Source organism: Sturnira hondurensis, unplaced genomic scaffold (genome assembly GCF_014824575.4).
Source record: "Sturnira hondurensis isolate 20B ecotype Veracruz unplaced genomic scaffold, ASM1482457v3 Scaffold0009244, whole genome shotgun sequence".
Classification (NCBI taxonomy): Eukaryota; Metazoa; Chordata; class Mammalia; order Chiroptera; family Phyllostomidae; genus Sturnira; species Sturnira hondurensis.
This window is the reverse complement of record NW_028081875.1, coordinates 1,043,425-1,063,233: the sequence shown is the minus strand read 5'-3', so window position 1 is coordinate 1,063,233 and position 19,809 is coordinate 1,043,425.

The following is a 19,809-nucleotide window of genomic DNA, read 5'->3' as shown; positions in this document are numbered from 1 at the left end:
AACAATACAAGCATACCTAGAAAAGATAGAAACATTTCAAATAAACAAAATAACCCTACATCTACAAGAACCAGAGGAACAACAACTAACAAATCCCAGAGTGAGTACAAGGAAGGGTAAAATGAAGATCAGGGAAGAAGTAAACAACATAAAGATTAAAAGAATAATACAAAGGACCAATTGAGTTCTTTGAAAAAATCAACAAACTCAATCAGCCTTTAAGCAGACTCATCAAGAAAAAAAGAGAGAATCTAAACAAATAAAATCATGAATGAAAGAAGAGAGATTATAATTGATATCACATATATATAAAGCATTGTAAGAAATTACTATGAAAAACTATATGCCAAGGAATTTGAAACCTAGGTGAAAGGGACAAATTTCTAGGGAGATATAATCTTCCAAATTTGAGTAAAGAAGAAGCATAAAGCCTGAACAGAGTGATAACAGCTGTTAAAATAGAAAGAGCACTAAAAAAACTCCTGACACACAAAGGCCTTGGACCAGATAGTTTCACAGGAGAATTTTACAAAATATTTAAGGAAGAGCTAACCCCTATCATTCTCATACTATTCCAAAAAAAACCCAATAAGAAGGAATACCCCTAAACTTTTTTTTAATGAAACCAGCCTCATGCTAATGCCCAAACCACATAAAGACTCAACAAAGAAACAAAACTATGGGCCAGTATCACTGATGAATCTAGATGCTAAGATCCTCAAGAAAATATGAGCAAATTGTATCTAGTAATACATTAAAAAGATCACACATTGTGTTCAAATGGGACTCACCCTAGGGATGCAAGGATGATACAATATTTTCAAATCAATAACTGTTCATATGTCACAAAAAAAGAAAAGACAAAATTCTGTGACAATATCAATAGATGCCAAAAAAAACTTTTGATAAGGAAGAGCACACATTTATAATAAAAACACTCAGCAAAGTAGGAGTAGAGAAAGTATACCTCAATATGATAAAGGCCATATAAAAGAAAGCTACAGCAAACATTATATTCAATGTGCAAAAACTAAAACTTTCCCATTAAGATCAAGAACAAGACAAGGGTGTCCACTTTTACCACTTCTATTCAAAATAGTATTAGAATTCCTAGCCACACTGATTAGACAAGCAAAAAATAAAATAAAATGTGTCCAAACCAGAAAGGAAGAAGCCAAACTGTCACTGTTTGCAGATGACATGCTAATGTAAATTGAAAACCCTATAGAAACTACCAAAAAACTACTCAACATAAAAGCAAATTTGGGAAAACAGTGGGTAACAAAGTCAATATTAAGAAATCTAAGGCATTTTTGTAAAGGAACAATGAAATATCAGAAACAAAATTCAGGAAAAAGTCCCATTTGCTATAGCAACAACAAAAATAAAGTACCTAGGAATAAACTTACCTAAGAAGGAAGAATAGCTGTATTCGGAAAACTTCATAACACTGAAGAAAGAAATTAAGGAAGACACACAAAAAATCAAAGCATACACAGTGTTTACAGATTGGAAAAATTAACATCATCAAATTTTCCATACTACCCACAGCAATTTATATATTTAACACAATTTCTATTAAAAGTACCAATGACATATTTCACAGAAACAGAACAAACATTTCAAAAATTTATATGGAACCATAAAAGACCCTGAAGAGCCACAGCAATTTTGAGAAAGAACAAAATTGGAGGGATCACAATACCTGCTATCAAACTATATTACAAGGCCTCTCTTATCAAAACAGTCTGGTACTGCCATAAGAACAAACATATAGATGAATGGAACAGAACAGGGAGCCCAGAAATAAACCCAAGTCTCTATGGTCAATTAACATTCAACAAAAGGGGGGGGTAGCATAAAGTGGATTAAAAATAGCCTGTTCAACAAATGGTGTTGTGAAATCTGCACAGCTACATGCAAAAAGCAAACTTGGCCACCAACTTACACCATAAATAAAAAATAAATTCAAGGGGGATAAAATAATTAAATATAAGTTATGACACCATAAAATTTCACAACACAAGCAGGAAAATCTCACATGTTCCATGCTGCAATATTTTCACCCATTTATCCCCTAAAGCACTGCACATAAAGGAAAGAGTAAACAAATGTGAGTTCATCAAAATAAAAAGCTTCTTCATAACTAAAGAAAACATCAGCAAAATGAAAAAGGAACCAACTGTATGGGAAAATATATTTACCAATGATACCTCAGACAAGTGTTTGATCTACAGAATACATAAAGAACTCACAGGATCCCACCCCAGGAAGACAAGCAACTCAATTAAGAAATGAGCCAAAGACCTGAACAGACACTTCTCCACAGAGGACATACACAGGGCCCAGAGACATATGAAAGGATGCTCAGCATCACTAGCCATCAAAGAGATGCATATTAAAACCACAATGAGATACCACTTCACACAGGTCACAATGGTTATCATAAACAAATCAACACACAATAAGTGCTAATGAGGTTGTAGAGAAAAGGGAACCCTAATACATTGTTACTGGGAATGTAGACTGATGCAACTGCTACAGAAAACAGTATGGAATTTTCTCAGAAAACTAAAAATGGAACCGCCTTTTGACCCAGAAATTCCACTCCTGGGATTATACCTTAAGAACTCTGAAACTCCAATTCAAAATATCCTATGCACTATAATGTTCATAGTAGCACAATTTACAATAACCAAGTATGGGAAGCAACCTCAATGCCCATCAGTAAATGAGTGAATCAAAAACTGTGGTACATTTACACAGTGGAATACTATGCTGGAGAAAGAAAGAAGGAGCTCAGCCCTGGCTGGTATGGCTCAGTGGTTGAGTGCTGGCCTGCAAACCAAAGAGTTATCACTTTAATTTGTAGTCTTGGGCACATGCTTGGGTTTTAGGGCAGGTCTCCAGTAGGGGGTGCATGAGAGGCAACCACACATTGATATTTCCTCCCTTTCTCCTTTCCTTCCCCTCTTTAAAAAAATAAATAAAATAAAAAGAATCCTGATGCTTTAAAAAAAGAAAGAAAAGAAGGAGCTCCTACTCTTCATTACAGCATGAATAGATCTGGAGTGCAGTATGGTAAGTGAAATAAGCTAGGTTGAAATGTTTGTTCTGTATCTGTGAAAGACAAATACCATATGCTCTCACCTAAAGTGGAACCTAATCAATAAAACAAATAGGCAAGGGAAATAAAATAAGAGACATTGAAGAAAGGAGCAAACTGACAGTGACCAGAGGGGAGGTGAGTAGGGGATAACTTGTGAAGGAAAGGGATGGGTTGTCAGAGAACATATATAAAAGGCACATGGACAAAGCCAAAGTGGGGTAAGATCAAGGGTGGGAGGTGAGCATGGACATGGAGGGAGGAGTTGTGGGGGGAAAATTGAGAGGACTCTACTTAAACAACAAGAAATAAAATTAAATAACATAATAAAATGAAACAACAATGAGTACTGAGGTACCACTTTGATGGATTTTGTCAAAGAAGACTGGACACATCATGGATTAGTAAGAGGCTCCTTAGATTTTGATGTACAGGTAATGTTAAGATGCATGTACTTAATGAGTGAAAACTGAGACTACTCACTGGGTAAGTTTTCAAAACTGTGAGGTGGAATCCTTGCCCACATTTGGTAAGCACCATTCTCCTCCAACTCAAAAAGGGATGGAGACTTACAGCTGAGTAGAATCTTGTCCCCAGTGGACAAGAGCTCATGACAGCAAGCCAATCTATTTCCTGTGGAAGTAAAACCTGTATATGCTGGTGATCAACAAGTAACCTTACATTCTCACATTACTTTTTTGAAAAAATAAATTACAGTTTATACCTAACACTCTCACCTAGTATAAATGCACTAGCCCCAAATCCTGGGGTAAAGCATATCCCATCCTCCTTGTTTATTCCAGGGGTCTTATTTTAAGCATCAGTACCCTGGGTTCATCTGCTATCAGTTGAGTGCGTGGGTGTTAATCAATGGTTATTGGTGCCGTTTCAATGGCAACAGGAATCCCCAGTTTGGGGTGTGGTGAAGAAAGAAACATTATTCAGTGCAAGGCAGGTCAATTGTAATACAGCACAGTTGTGAAAACAACATGGCTGTGGAACAACTCAATTGTGATACTACATGGCTGTGAGAAAGCTCTGGAACTAGGCCTCTTTCCAGTTAGACACCTCAGCTCTTTTCCTCAATGGTCTGTTCTGCTCTGCTCCAGCACATCATCAGTGTTTCAGCTCAGCCAGAGAGATACAATCTTCTGTCTTTGATGGAAATGGAAAGCATGCTCTCCTAGCTAGAGGGGAGCTGGCTTCTATGGACAGGAGTCCCTGCTCTGGCCTATGATGGTTCATCGTCATGCAAATGAGGATGAACCATCCTAAATTCTAAATTGATGAATCATTCTAAATTCTTGCAGTTTAATTGGTCCAAATGGCACTGTTCTGATTGGTTAGAAATAATCTGATCTTGGCTAGAGTGGACAGGGAAAGCTTCAGTCTTATTGAAGACTGAAATAAGTTGAAATAGGATTCTAGGAACTCCTTCACAAGGGCTGGCTCAAATGGCAGAAACACAGTACAGGCAGGCAGTTCATGGCAGGGGCAGGTAATTCTGTGTAGGCTTATTTTTGAAATACAGTTTGTGTGAGAGGTCCCTGTTCAGAAATGGCTGGTAGGCTATGTTTTTTGTTTGTTTTTAATTTGATCCCAGTTATCCAACAGGAGTCCTTACATCTTAGTGGGTGTCGTTTTTTCCCTAGGTTCACAGAGGAGTTCTTACAGCTTTGTTCTTGCCTGATGAATGTTCATTGGCTCGGTCTTTTACACATGAGTAGTGTGAACTGCCCACAACTTAGGGTGCCAGTCTCAAATTGATACCCGTCTACTGGAATGAGTAATGAAAGGACTATAAGCTCTGATTACAAGAAGTACTTTTTCTACCTTGTTGTGAAGGGTCACATTTTACACCTGGACAAGGATAGCTAAAGTCAATTACAAAATGAGTGAAAACCAATGCAGACAAGGAAGGCAGTGCTTGAGGGACATTTGAGTCAATCTTGGTTGAGTTTTCTTAATACTCACTGGCTTGGAATCATGTATGACAATAGTATGACTAGAAGAAATTTGTTGAGATCAGAGGATGTATTGGAAAGGGAAATTGGTGATACCTTCCAGAACTTTCTAGCTAGTTTTTGGAAAGCCACTCAAGGACTAATTAGAGAAAGTACAACAACAATAGTAATAGATGATTATGTTTTGCTAATGACTACCATTGCCAGGTATGATGATTTATTCTCATTATCTGATTTAAGATTTTAGTAGATATAGCAAAATTTTACAGATAAGGTAATTGAAGCTCAGAGAGATTAATTCAACTGCCCACTAAATAGGTAACATAACCATGAAGTGCCAGCTTTGGATTCCAAGTCAAGTCTATTTGATTTGAGGTTATGTCACTGCAAACAACAATGGTCAATAATCATTTCTTCATTAAATATTTTCTACTGTGCATTCTCACTGCTACCCTCCCACCCACTCTTATCAGCTATACATATTACAATTTATTTTACACAGAGAGTTTGGTTTCATTGTCTCAAAACACACATTTAACAGCCCAGTCTATTATTCAGTAGTCTTGTCTGTATCTATGGGATAAGTCCCAGGTTTATCACCCCCAGCCCTCTACAGTAACTCTTCAGTAGAAACTGGCCTAAATAAGTACACATTCCTGACACTGGATCTTTGTTCCCGTTTCTCCCTCTTAAAAAACCTCCCTCTAGTACTTACTGAGCTCCTACCTGTCTTGTAGCAGGGTTATATGGAGTAATGATTCTCATGAACTCAGAGTCAGCCAGACCCTGGGTCATTTATTAGCTCTAACATGGGAGAGGCATAACCACTCCAAAACAAGAGGTATGGGGTCATAAGTACAAGATATCAAACTAAAGGACCCAGAAGATAACTGATGTTCAATAAATATGTTCAAGCTCTCTCATGCTTCTCTCAGTTTGTGTTCTTTCTTTACCTCCTGTCCCCCACCTATGTTCTGAAATTCCTGGTACCTTCTAGATGGGATTTCTTAGTATAGTATTCCTCTTGCTTCTAAATGCTCAACTTTGTAGGAAATGAACTGTAAATTCTTTTATTTTTATTTTTAATTGTTTTTTTAAGTATAGTTGTCTTCATTTTCCTCCTACCACTCCCCCCTCCATAGCCGTACCTACTTCCCTCCCTTGATTCTACCCCACTTTGGTTTTGTTCATGCATCCCTCACACATGTTTCTGAAAACCCTTCCCATTTCCCCTCATTATCCTCTCCCACCTCCCCTGTAGTTTCTGTCAGTTTGTTCTTAATTCCATTGTCTCTAATTATGTTTTGGTTGCTTGTTTGTTTTGTTGATTAGGTTCCACTTATAAATGAGATCATACGGTATTTGTCTCTCACCACCTGGCTTATTTCACTTAGCACAATGCTCTTCAGATCCACCAATGCTGTCACAAAGGGTAGAACCTCCTTTTTGACTGCTGTGCAGTATTCCATCCTGTAAATGTACCCCAGTTTATTTATCCATTTATTTACTGATAGGCACTTAGATTACTTCCAGCACTTGGCTATTGTAACTTGTGCTGCTATGAACACTGGGGTACATAGGTTCATTTGAATTGGTGTTTCTGGCTTCTTAGGATATAATTCCATCAGTGGAATTGGTGGGTCAAATGGCATGAACTGCATATTTTTGAAAACAGTTTACTAAAAGGCTTTGCATTGTTGTAGACATTAGGTTATATATAAAGACACTCTGGCCACTAATTCATCTCAACAATAACTTACAAACTTTGTTGGAATCAAGAGAAAATATGACTTTTTTTTGGCAAAGTGCTTAAGGAAAGACTCATTTGCTTGGTGCCAATGCAACCCACCTGGACCTGCAGAGCCTTCCACATCAACCAGTGAAGACCTACCGGATGTACAAACCCCAGCCTGAAAGCAAGACTATTCACTATGTTGTATTTTATATCCAGATTATACAAATGATAAGATACTTAAAAGTAGTAATTTCCCAACCTGTGGGTCAGAAGATCCCTGTAGAAAATGAAGATGATTTTCAAGAGCAGAGAAATTACACCAAGCATGGACTTTGGGCACAGTAAATTTTAAGCTACCTACACAAGATATATTCCATTTAATTTAGGATACTATGAATTATAAATCCCACCAGTATTTACATACTACTAGAAAATAAGCACAATAGCTAAGACATTGTCATTTGTCAAAAACATGCCAATAATATAGATATTATAAAGTATAAATTTAAAAGAACAATTTACAATTTATGCACTATTTACAAGTTAAAGAAGACATTTTGTTAAAGAATATTTTTAGGTTCAAATTTATTTAACAATATTATAGAACTAATGATAACATTTCCCCCTCTTCAATGGTTTCTAAAAATGCAAGCTTAAAAGAGACCTTCAGAACTTCCGGCCAAGATGAAGGTGTAGGTGGAAACACTGTGCCTCCTCAAACACCCAAATTTAAGAACAACAAAGATTTAAAAACAAAACACAACCAGAACAGACAGAAAACTGTACTGTATGAAAGTTTGACAATGAGCCATTTATCCAGACCTGTAAGAGGGGAGGAGCTGGTGGCTGGCTGAGAGGGGTCCCGGCACGAAAAGGCTGCAGCTGGCAGACCCAGGCAAGCAGGCAGCGTGGGGCTAGCAGACCCCAGGCACAGGGAGGGAATGAGAAGACCCAGTGAGGCATGCAAGGCGGTTAGCTGACCATGGACACACATTTGTGCGCAGATAAACCAGAAAGAAATGGGCAGGGAGACAGACCTCACCACTCAGGGCCCCAATGACAAAAAATAAAGCCTAAAAGCACTGATTAAAAATATCTGTGGGGGGTTGAGGTGCTGGAAGAGACTCCCAGCTTCACAGGAGAGTTTGTTGGAGAGACACACAGGGTCCTAGAATGTACACAAGCCCACCCACCTGGGAACCAGCACCAGAAGGGCCCAAATTGCTTGTGGGAAGCAGCAGAGGGGACTGAAATCCAAGAGAGAGCAGAGCAAGCACCATTGTTCCTTCTCTGACCCCACCCCCACATACAGTGTCACAGCTCAGTGACTAGATTGCCCTGCCCTGGTGAACACATAAGGCTCCACCCCCCCACTACATAACAGGCGTGACCTGACCAAAAAATTATGGCTCAAATGGAAGAACAAATCAAAGCTCCAGAGCCAATAATTGTAAGTGACCAAGAGATAGCCAACCTATCAGACGCACAGTTCAAAGCACTAGTGATCAGGATGCTCTCAGAATTTCTTGATTTTGGTCACAAATTAGATGAACAAATGAAGGCTAAATTAAGTGAAATGAACGAAAATGCACAGGGAACCGATAGTGATGGGGAAAAAACTGGGACTCAAATCAGTGGAATAAACCAGAAGGAAGAGAGAAACAATGAAGTAGAAAAAAATGAAGAAACAAGAATTCAAAAACATGAGGAGAGGCTTAGGAACATCCAGGACATCTTTAAACATTCCAACATCCGAATTATAGAGGAAGAGCAACAAGTGGAAAACTTATTTAAACAAATAATAAAGGAGAACCTCCCCATTCTGGCAAAGGAAATAGACTTCCAGGAAGTCCAGAAAGCTCAGAGAGTCCCAAAGAAGGTAGACCCAAGGAGGAATATATGAAGGCACATCATAATTACATTAGCCAAGATTAAAATGAAGAAGAGAATCCTAGAAGCAGTAAGAGATAAAAGGACAGTCAACTACAAAGAAGTTCCTATCAGACTGTCAGCTGATTTCTCAAAAGAGACCCTACAGGCAAGAAGGGGATGGAAAGAAATATTCCAAGTCATGAAAGGCAAGGACCTACATCCAAGACTACTCTATGCAGCAAAGCTATCATTCAGAATGGAAGGGCAGATAAAGTGCTTCTCAGATAAGGTCAAGTTAAAGGAGTTCATCATCACCAAGCCCTTATTATATGAAATATTAAAGGGATTTATCTAAGAAAAAGAAGATAAAAAATATGTACAGTGAAAGGACAGCAAACTCACAGTTATTAGCAACCACACCTAAAATAAAAGCAAACTAAGCAGACAGCTAGATCAGGAGCAGAGCCACAGAAATGAAGATCATATGGAGGGTTAGCAACAGGGGAGTGGAAGAAGGAGGGTGGGGAGAAGGTACAGAGAATAAGTAGCATAGACAATATTTTCTGAGGAGAAAACAGACAGAGGGAGGGCAAGAGTAGTGTGGGGAATGTAGAAGCTAAAGGACTTAGGACACACAGACATGAACTAAAGGAGGGGAATATGTTGGGGGGAGGGGTGTGCAAGGTGGAGGGGAATGAAGGGGGGAAATGGGACAACTGTAATGGCATAATGAATAAAATATTTTTTAAAAATATTAAATTAGCTTCATATGTAAAATGAGACCAGTAATCTTTACATCACAGAATGAAGGACAAGATTAAATAACAAAGAGAGAGAGCGAGAGAGAGAGAGAGAGAGAGAGAGAGAGACCTTCATTCTCAGTAATGTTGATACCTCTCATGGGTGTTTATCTCTTCCTGCCACCTCTCTGGGGTTTCTGTAAAAAATCTTTAACCCTCAGGGAGCAGACCAAGATTCTGAAGAAGGTCCCAAAGAGCTGCTAATTAGAGACAATCAGCAAATGATCAGGACCATTAAGAAGCATGGCTACATCAACTCTGATACGTTATGTTCCAAAATGAATATAATTTCTACAAAACTCACAGGACAAAATATACTGAGAAATATTACTCTTGGGAAATTGAAGAATACATGACATAAATTGTCAGATATAAAAATATTTTCTTAAACATGGGGCTCTGTCAGGTTTTTTCAAAGCAAGTTTCCACATCCATTACCATAATTTTAATATCACATATCTAACCAGATAACCCATTTGGGAGTCTTCTGCCTCTGTGACTATTCACGTGGTGATCGGCATTCTGAAAGTGCTTTGTGAAAGGAGAATGGAAGTGAAGGCCATGCAGAAGTCTTTGGGGTCACATGGGAACCTACAGAAAGCCATCCAAAATACTTAAAAACTGACTTGCACTTTTACAACTTAGTTTTTGAGATGAATGATTGAGTCTCAAATATTGAAATCTGATAAACATCAAAAGATCAAGGTATTCAGTAGTTGTACAGTGACATGTCAGCAGTAATGTTAACATTTGAAAATAGCAGTGTCAGATAATTTGATGGGATTTGTAGAAGTCATGACGTCATAGATTTAGTAATGTTTAAGATGGTGGTTTGTAGGGTATGCATGTTGGTTCTTTCAATTAGGGCACCTCCTTTCTCTATTTCATATCTACACTTAGCCACCTCTCTGAAGAGGCTCCCCTTCTTTCTTTTTCAGACAGCCTCACTGGTCTGAGCCCAGAAGATCTCTCACTTCTTGAGAGGAGCATTTTCCAACAGATTGGTGGCTTGGAACCCAAAGGATCTGCTCTGTGGGTCATGTTATTAGATTTGTCCCATTTGTCTGCTCTGGTCTGGGAAGGACAAACAGCAAGACATTGGGAGGGACAACTGCTAATCAGTGTTGCCTTTCTGCTAATAATTTGTTGAGTTCCTTTGAACAGGTGTGCCTGGACCTGATCTGAATAGGTGGCTACAAAAACAGAGGAGCACATAATTCTATCTCTGCTTTTGTTTTTCATTCTAACCATCTTTGTCCATGTTTTCATGTACAATTTTTCTGGAGGCTTTAATGGGTTCCATATACACATCCACCTCCTTTCATTTAAACAGCTCAGAATAATTAGAAATAATACTCAGGTCTCTTGACATCCAGGGATACAGATTTCTCCTACATTTGCCAGAAAGATAATTTTAGCTATTTTTTGAAACTCGACAGAAAGACATGTGGCAAAATGACTTATGGTTTCTTTTAACTGAATTTCTTGAAGGCTAAGTACTATTAAAGCTAAACTAAAATGTGCTGGAATATTCCTTCATCTAGAAGTCATCAGGCCCAGTGAAGCTTGGTCTGATCAGGAAAGCCCTTGAGAGCTGTTCTTCAGCATTCAGGTTTAGTGACCTGCCTAAAAACAAGAGAATGCAAAATGCTAATATTCTTTGACTGGTGTTTGATGAATGCCTGCTACAAATATAGACTGTGCCATGGATCTTATCCTAACAGCTACTCTTAACTTCTCTAACAAAAACTAGCATCAACCCAGTTGATTAGTTGTTAGAGCAATGCTATGAAGGCCCCAAAACTGCCAGGGTTTGAAGAATGAGGGAGACTAATCCCAGGAGCTATCACCTAAGAATCAACAAAAGATTACTTTCAGAGTACAGTAATGTTTATTTTTTTATTATTTTAAAATCTGAAATTTAGCTCTAAGTAAAACAATACCATGAATTTCTTAATTTAGTAAGCAAGTATTGGCCTCCTGGTATTTATATGCCATTTTTACAAGCAAAATTAATGCTACTCCAACTTTCTAGAAGTATGGCTGTGAGGGTTTTTGAGATGATCGCTAAGTACATTTCATGATAAAGATGTTTTGTGTCTGAGCTGCAGGATCCATGTTAAAGTGTAACAGAAGCTGGTTTGGACATGGCAGAACCCAAAGTGATCACTATGAACCCATCTGAGATCACTATGAGCTACCTGGGATCATGTATTGTGCTCTTCCTCTGAGCAAGGAGAATGTTGTGCCCTCAGCTCTGCTTGGGGAATGACTGCCCAGATTCTGCCTGCCTCCTCTCTGTATGATGGCATGTCCTTCCCTGTGAACCACCCACAATTATGGGAAACACCCTCACATTATGTCAGACTTGAGACATTTTCTTATTTTAAAGCACAAAATGTAGCTTGTCTTTAGTATTTGTAAAATTTGCTATGTGTAATCTGGGCAAATGTCCTAGTTTGTTTTCTGCTATTGATCATTCTAGATTGGTATTGAAAAGGCCAATTTCTCCATTCCTGTCACATCTGATTACTGTGGAATTGAGCCCTGCCCTGTGCAAAGGAGCTGCTAGGATAGACACACCAGTATGCCCAAGTCCCATGCATTACTGCTGTGCTGACACAGACAGCACTAGGTCTTCTTGGGGGAAAAACACATTGTCAACCATAGAAACAATTGCTGGCTTATGAATTCCCTCTGGTATTGTTGGTCTTGGCAGATCTTAAATTTGAGCTGTTTAAGAGAAACTAGCATGTCTCATCAGTGAGTTCTTTGGCCAGCAGGTATTGCTTTCCATGTGGCGAGATCACAGTAGGCCATTATTAAGCCATTGTCAAGCCATTGTCAGGTGACCTCTGCTGAAGAACCCAGTGGTACCAGGAGTCCCCACATTATCACTTCATCAGCTTCCTGGGGTCTGGGACAAACACAGCCTTCCTAGTCACGGAAATAATGAGCCCTGTTGTGATGCAAAGTCCCCTTGCAGGACCTTGATGTGCTTCCTGGCCTCACTTGGAGTTTAGCTGTCTGCAGTTCCTTCTGTAAAGCAGTGGGGGACAGGGGACCTGGCTGGGCTCAGGTGGGCAAACAGTCATGTTGAAGGAAGAGACACATGGTGGGATGTGTATTCACTGCCTCAGGAAGTGTCCAGGTTCCTTGCTGCTCTGAGTGGTTTACAGATGCACATTTCCTCTCAGCTTCCTGCGTTCAAAGTGAATCCTGGCTGGAGATTTTTCAGAGCCTCACACCTGGGTGGGACAGGCTACTTCCAGAAAGAAGGCTATCATTGACTTTTCAGGAATGTTAGCTGAACTCTGGCTCACAGTCTTTTCGAGTAAAGCATTCTTTTGAGGGTGGGGGGTGGAGACAATTGTCTGAAGGCTCTTGTGATCACATCCTAACAGTGACTGCTCCTCTTGGCATTCAAAGTTCTTTTCCTAATTTCCTTAGTGACCAATTTGTGTTTGGACATTTTTGCCTCTGTTCCTTCTCTCCTTTATGACATTTGTGTCCTAAAAACAAAACAAAACTTGGAGCATCATACCATACACCAAAAGGTTGTGAGTTCAATTCCTAGTCAGTCATGGCACAGGCCTAGGTTGCAGGTTCAATACCAGGTTGTAGGCAACTGGTCAGTGATTCTCTCACATCAATGTTTCTCTCTCTCTCTCTCTCTCTCTCTCTCTCAAATCAATAATATATCCTCAGGTGAGGATTAAGATACCTCTTTTATGTCATACATCATGCCACTATTCTATATCATGTCACTATAATTCACAAGATCCTGCTGTGGCTCCTTTTTATCCGAGAATCAAATTAAAGCTAACTTTCTCAGCACCACCTGTGCAGCATGAAGGTGTGCTTCAAATGTCACTTCTTTAAGGAAGTCTCCTCCATGCGCCCAGCCTGGCCCCACCAAAGCAAAACTAAGTCAGAATTACTGGAGGCTTGGTCCCAAGGTGTAACTCAGCATTGCACACAGTAGGTTCTTTTAAAAATATTTTACTTATTTATTTAGAGGAAGAGAGAGGAAGGGAGAAAAAGAGAGGGAGAAACATTGATATGAGAAAAACATCAATCAGTTGCCTCTTGTGCATCCTCAACCAGGTCTTGTGCAAATCCACAACCCAGGCATGTGCCCTGACTAGGAATTGAACTGGTGACTTTTCTCTTTGCAGTAAGATGCCCAACCAACTGAACCACACCAGCCAGAGTGCACACAGTAGGTTCTTTGTATTTGAATCCTGCTCTTTCTATTACACACTTTAAAAATACTCTTCACAGGAACTTTTCTGCTGGCATAGTCATACACATTCTGTGCCAATGTTCTCTTCATCAGAACTAATGACCCTTGACCCCTGATTTCCACTCCAAGATAATCACATGTTAGGCATTCTTTGAAGTCCAACTTATCCTACACAAAATTTTCTAATAACTATAGCTTAGGACTTTTTTTATTCTAACATATCTCTTCACTGATTATCATGTTATGCAAATTAGCATTTGAACATTGGTTTTGTTTTTCAATGGTTTGTAGCAAACAATTTTGTCTCTTAATCCTGGCACTGAATGCCAGGACAATGTATAAATATGTATGTATTTTTGATACACAACCACATAGAAAAAAATAGATACTTCGTTATTCACACTCTTTTAGTAAATATATTGTCTATTCAATTTAAATACAAGGGGGAGAAATGGTCACTTTTAGTTCTTAATATTGTTTCATGAAAATAATATATGATAAACTAATATTTTGAAACCTTTTGTGAGATGGTTTTGTATGAGATGGACTTTGGCACACAATCAGATTTTCAACCAAAATTCCATACTGACTGCATGTCACAGAATGTTCCAGTCCAGATGGGACATGATTTACCTATGTGACATGATTTACCTTGTGATGCTACTAATGTGCTATTTTTAAAACTCTTTTTTAAATATTTTATTTATTTATTTATTTATTTTTAGAGGGGAAGGAGAGAGGGAGAGAAACATCAATGTATGGTTGCCTTTTGTGTGTCCCCTGCTGGGAACTGGCCTGCTGGGAACCAGCCTGCAACCCAGGCATGTGCCCTGACGGGGAATCAAACCGCGATCCTATGGTTGCAGGCTTATGCTCAATCCACTGAGCTACACCAGGCAGGGGCTAACGTGCTATTATAATTAGGGGTTATTTACTGGTGCCAATCCATGTGAGACATTTTCAAACCTCCCTTGCAGTTAGATGTGATCATATGACTAAGTTTCACCAATGAAATGCAATTAGAGGGGACAGTCAGTCACTTCTTTTCAGGCCTGCTGATTAAACTCTTTCCCCCATAATCTGCACCTTTTCCTCTGTCTGTTGGTTGAATATCAACAACCATGGTGGCCTTGGAAGTTTCATGTTGAAGATGACTAATATACTGTGTGGAACAGAGCACTTTCTGAACCCAACCCCACTTCTTTTCTACCACCTATCAAAATGTCTGGGTTTGGACTTCTTGTGAGTAAGAAATAATTTATTTTATAATACCAATGTCAAAACATCTGGTACTTATCGTAAGCAACACATTTCAGGGACCCTAAAAATGCAGCCACTACAGAAACCCTACCTTCCTCTCGCAGACACTAATTTAGAATGTCCAAAATTATTTCTGTTTCACATTACCCTGCAGAAATACTTGCCTCTTGTTATAAACTGGTAGACAGCACCTCAGAATGTCACACTATATGAAGACATATGATTTTATATTTATAGAATTTTTATGATCATGTAGTCCAGTTTCTTATTTTCAGCCTTTAGGATAAACCCTCCTGCATATTTTGGTGGTGGAATAATAAAATGACAGGAAATATCATTTATCTGTATGTAAATTGCCTTCACCTTTTGAAAAGGGAAAAAGAAAGAGAAATTTTACTTCCCTATCTCAGCAGCTAAAATTTTCTTACTTGCAACTTCCCACAATTCATTTGAGCTACTCATTCTTCGTGGCTTCAAATTCTCCACAGGAATGAAGTCAGGAATGTGACTCTGAGAGGTAGCTTCTCTTAATTCCTTGGGCTGTGCAACCGAGAAAATAGCTGCTCTGTTGGCCTTGTCAAAGTTTGGCCCTGTCTGATAGTTTCTGTCAAAGTTTATGATCTGTTGGCTTTTTCCCAAGAAAAATTTGATTTGCCAGTATTGTTTTTTTTATTAATTTATTTATATTCAGAGGGGAAGGGGAGGAGAGAGGGAGAGAAACATCAGTGTACGGTTGCCTCTGGTGTGTCCCCTGCTGGGAACTGGCCCGCAACCCAGGCATGTGCCCTGACTGGGAATCGAACCACGACCGTGTGGTTCGCAGGCCCACGCTCAATCCACTAAGCCACGCCAGCCAGGGCTGCCAATATTGTTTTAAGCTGGTGTTTGTGGATCTAGATTGTCCTTTAAAGAAATTCAATCACTTTCCCTGGCTGGTGTAGCTCCGTGGATTGAGCACGGACCTGTGAGCCAAAAGATCGTGGTTCAATTCCCAGTCAGGGCACATGCCTGGGTTGCAGGCCAGTTAACAGCAGGGGGCAGTTCCCAGCAGGAGACTCACAAGAAGCAACCATACATTGATATTTCTCTCCCTCTCTCCTTCCCTTCCCTTCTAAAGATAAATAAATAAATAAAATTAAAAAAAAAAAGAAATTCAATCACTAACTGATGCTTAAAGCCCAATGGAAACTTGGGATAAAATTGTCAATCAATTAACATGCTCCAAAGCTTGAATGAACAAGTGAAAATACTGCATCCTGAGGGATTTTCTGAGGATTTTAGTCTACATGATTCCAAGTTCAAGGATGTTTCAGTCAAGCTGGGACACACAAGGAAATGCCCAGGGTCTGTATCATATAGCTTTTGCTGTGTGAGAAACCAAACCAAACATAGAGTGGCCTAGAGAAGAGGGAGCCTGAGGCCTGGAAAAGGGATAATTTTAATGCCACTGGAGCAGAAGGACAGAGTCAAGGAACTAAAGCAGCAGAGCAGAAAAATGGGATAATTGGAAAACAATCAACTTTAGAGGGCTTTCAACATCAGCACAAGTACACATAAGCAACCCAGAAGACCAGCATTTCCTTAACTGTTTACTCTTTGATAGTATCCAGAGTTTAAAAAGGATTTTGTCATCAATTAGCTTTGGACCTATGTAGTAATTGAAGAGGTTTTTCTTTCCTGTAGGAGTTTGCAAAGTCTGTACTATAATAATGTGTTTTTGCATTTCCCCAAGGGAAGGTGATGCTGTAGGAGGCATTTCTCCTGTCTTCCCAGGCTGGTATGTGTTCCTTAGAACAACATTTAAAACACCCACAGCAGAATCTTGGAGGTCTGTGAGCAGGAGAATAAGGGAATATTTTAACATAATGGAAGTTTTTAGAAGAGTTTCCTGAGGACTGGGATGTCTCTGCGTCATCTAGCAGTAAGTGCAAAACCAGTAATAACAGTGCCTAACATATAGCAGGTACTTACTAAAGTTTTTAGAATATTGTTGTAGAATAATCTGTAAGGTTTCTGTCATTGTACTGTTTATCAAACTCTTGCTTCTCTCAAGTTTCAGAGAAGCTCGAGGACTATTCCAGTGTAAATATTGTAATCCAACTATAAAGATGTTTTTTCCCCTTCTCAAGGTAATATTTAAGTGATCAGTAGCAGCTTATTTAGCAAGTTTAGTGCTGAGGGAACATAAAGAGGAGTTTCTTCTTGGGTCTCTGACTAGATTTCCTTGAAATGTCAGTAAAAATGTCCTGTGGGAGAGGGGCTAATAGGCAATTTTCAGTTTGGAAATTAAGAAACTTGTCAAAGAAATGTATGAGCTCTGGGCAGCTTAGAATGCATTATCTCGAAGAATATCATTTAGTAATTATTACTAAAGTGATACTTTGCACTGGAAGAATAATCAGAAACAAAAGTTCCGAACTCCTGAATGCTAGAAGAGTTGTTTGTTCAAATACATTTTACGTTTGTTCAACTAAAATTGGAGCTTGAGAATACAACGCTAAAAGGGTCTTGAGTCAGAGGTCTGGTCACTTTGGCCTCCCCCTCAGAGCCCCTGAGTGGATAACTGCCTGGAAATTTATTGTCTTGATCTGGGAGCCACAGAGGACAGGAGAAGCCAATGCCAGCCTCTGGGCTTTCCAAAAACTTTTAGGGAGAATGCAATTTATTTGAGTCAGAGGCACTGAGTCACTCTAAGAAGACAACTAACCCAATTAAAAAATTGGGAAAGGACTTGAACAGACACTTCTCCAAGGAGGACATACAGAGGATCTAGAGACACATGAAGAGATGCTCAATATAACTTGCTATCAGAGATGCAAATTAAAACCACAATGAGATACCACTTTACACCAATCAGAATGGCTATCATAAACAAAGCAATAAAAAACAAATGTTGGAGAGGGTGTGGGGAAAAGGGGACTCTGGTCCACTGTTGGTGGGATTGCAGACTGGTACAACCATTATGGAAAACAGTATGGAATTTTCTCAGAAAAATAAAATTGGACCTGCCTTTTGACACAGCAATTCCACTGCTAGGATTGTATCCTAAGAACACTAAAACACCAATCCCAAAGAACATATGCACCCCAGTGTTCATAGCATCACAATTTATAATAGTAAAGAGGTGGAAGCAACGTAGGTGCCCATCAGTAAATGAATGGATGAAAAAATTATGGTACATATACACAATGGAACTCTATGCTGCAGAAAGATAGAAGGAGCTCCTACCTTTTGCAACATCATGGATGGAACTGGAAAGCATTATGCTGAGTGAAATAAGCCAGGTGTTGAAGGACAGATACCATATGATCTCACCTTTAACAGGAAGTTAAGCAACAAAAAAAAAAACAAGCAAGCAAAATATAACCAAAGACACTGAAATAGAGAACAGGCTGAAAGTGACCAGAGGGAAGAGGGGAGGGAATTTCAGGGGAAATAGGTGAGGGATTTAGAGGAAAATATATAAAAGATACATGGACAACAACTGAGAAGGGTGGAAATGGGAGGAAGGGGGAAGCACAGGGGGTGGGATGGGATGGGAGAAATAGGCAGAAAACTGTACTTGAAAATAATTAAATAAATTTAAAATAATAATAATAATTCCTGTATACCAGCATCAAACTCAGGTGAGGTGACAATTTTCTATGAAGACTGATTTTAAATTCACTAGGCCAAAGGTTCTCTTGTGAATCTAATGGAAGCAGTGAATACTCCTTCTGTCAGGAGCATCCACTGAGAACTTTGGTGCATTCTATTTTAGGCGTTTTTTTGGACCTCCGTGATAACCTACCTTTAGTCTTTGACAAGACCTCTAATTTAGGCCTTGATACCTGTCAACCTCAATTTGGTTTATATGTAATAGAGAGTAAGTGGATTTCTCCTGACCATCATTAGCCACCTAACTTCCTGTATCTTTTGATTTAGTTTTGTTTATTCAATATGTAAAACATTAACATGATCACTTGCTACCCTATCCAAAAACCAGTACTACATGAAAAGGTACTCTCAGAGAAATGTCACTTCTTACAGTTGAGTGACTTGAAAGTTGGTGTAATTAAGAGAGTTATAAATATTGACAAACCAAGAAATTTGTCACCTAAAATCAAGACATAGAACAACTCCATAACTCCAGAATGCCCCCCTCAGAATCCTCTCCAGTCCACCTCCTTCCCAAACCCTCCAGAGCAACGTTTGACCTGACTTCTACCATAATAGTTTAGTTTATTTATTTTTTTTGGAGGCGAAGGGAAGGAAAGAGGGAGAGAAATATCAATGTTTGTTTGTCTCTCATGCGTCCCCTGCTGGGAACTGGCCTGCACCCCAGGCATGTGCCATGACTGGGAATCAAACCTTGATCATTTGGTTAGCACACCTGTGCTCAGTCCACTGAGCCACACCAGCCAGGATGCAATCATTTAGTTTTATGTGAACTTCATATAAATACTTTTTCCCACAGTCTGAAGTTGACTTCCATCCACAGTGTAGAGTTAGCTGTCATCTATATTGATATTTCCTCTTGCTCTTAGGGAGAAGCTGGCTTGGTGGAAACTCTAAGTGCTCCCTGTTATTCACTGTGTTCATGCTGTCAAACCAGGACAAAACCATCCAACAACAGTGGTGGTGTATTCTTCTACTTCCACCAACATGTCAGCACAGCTCTATGGGCTGTTGAAATGTGTGCTGAATTCAGGCCTTCGGGGGGGGGGGGGCACACCATAGGCTTCTTTACCATTTTACCAAGAACTAGGTTGCCTGCTCACTTGTTCCTTTTGGGTGCACAGGCAGACCCTGAGTGCAATTGGGATTTAAACACTCAAGATGGGCCA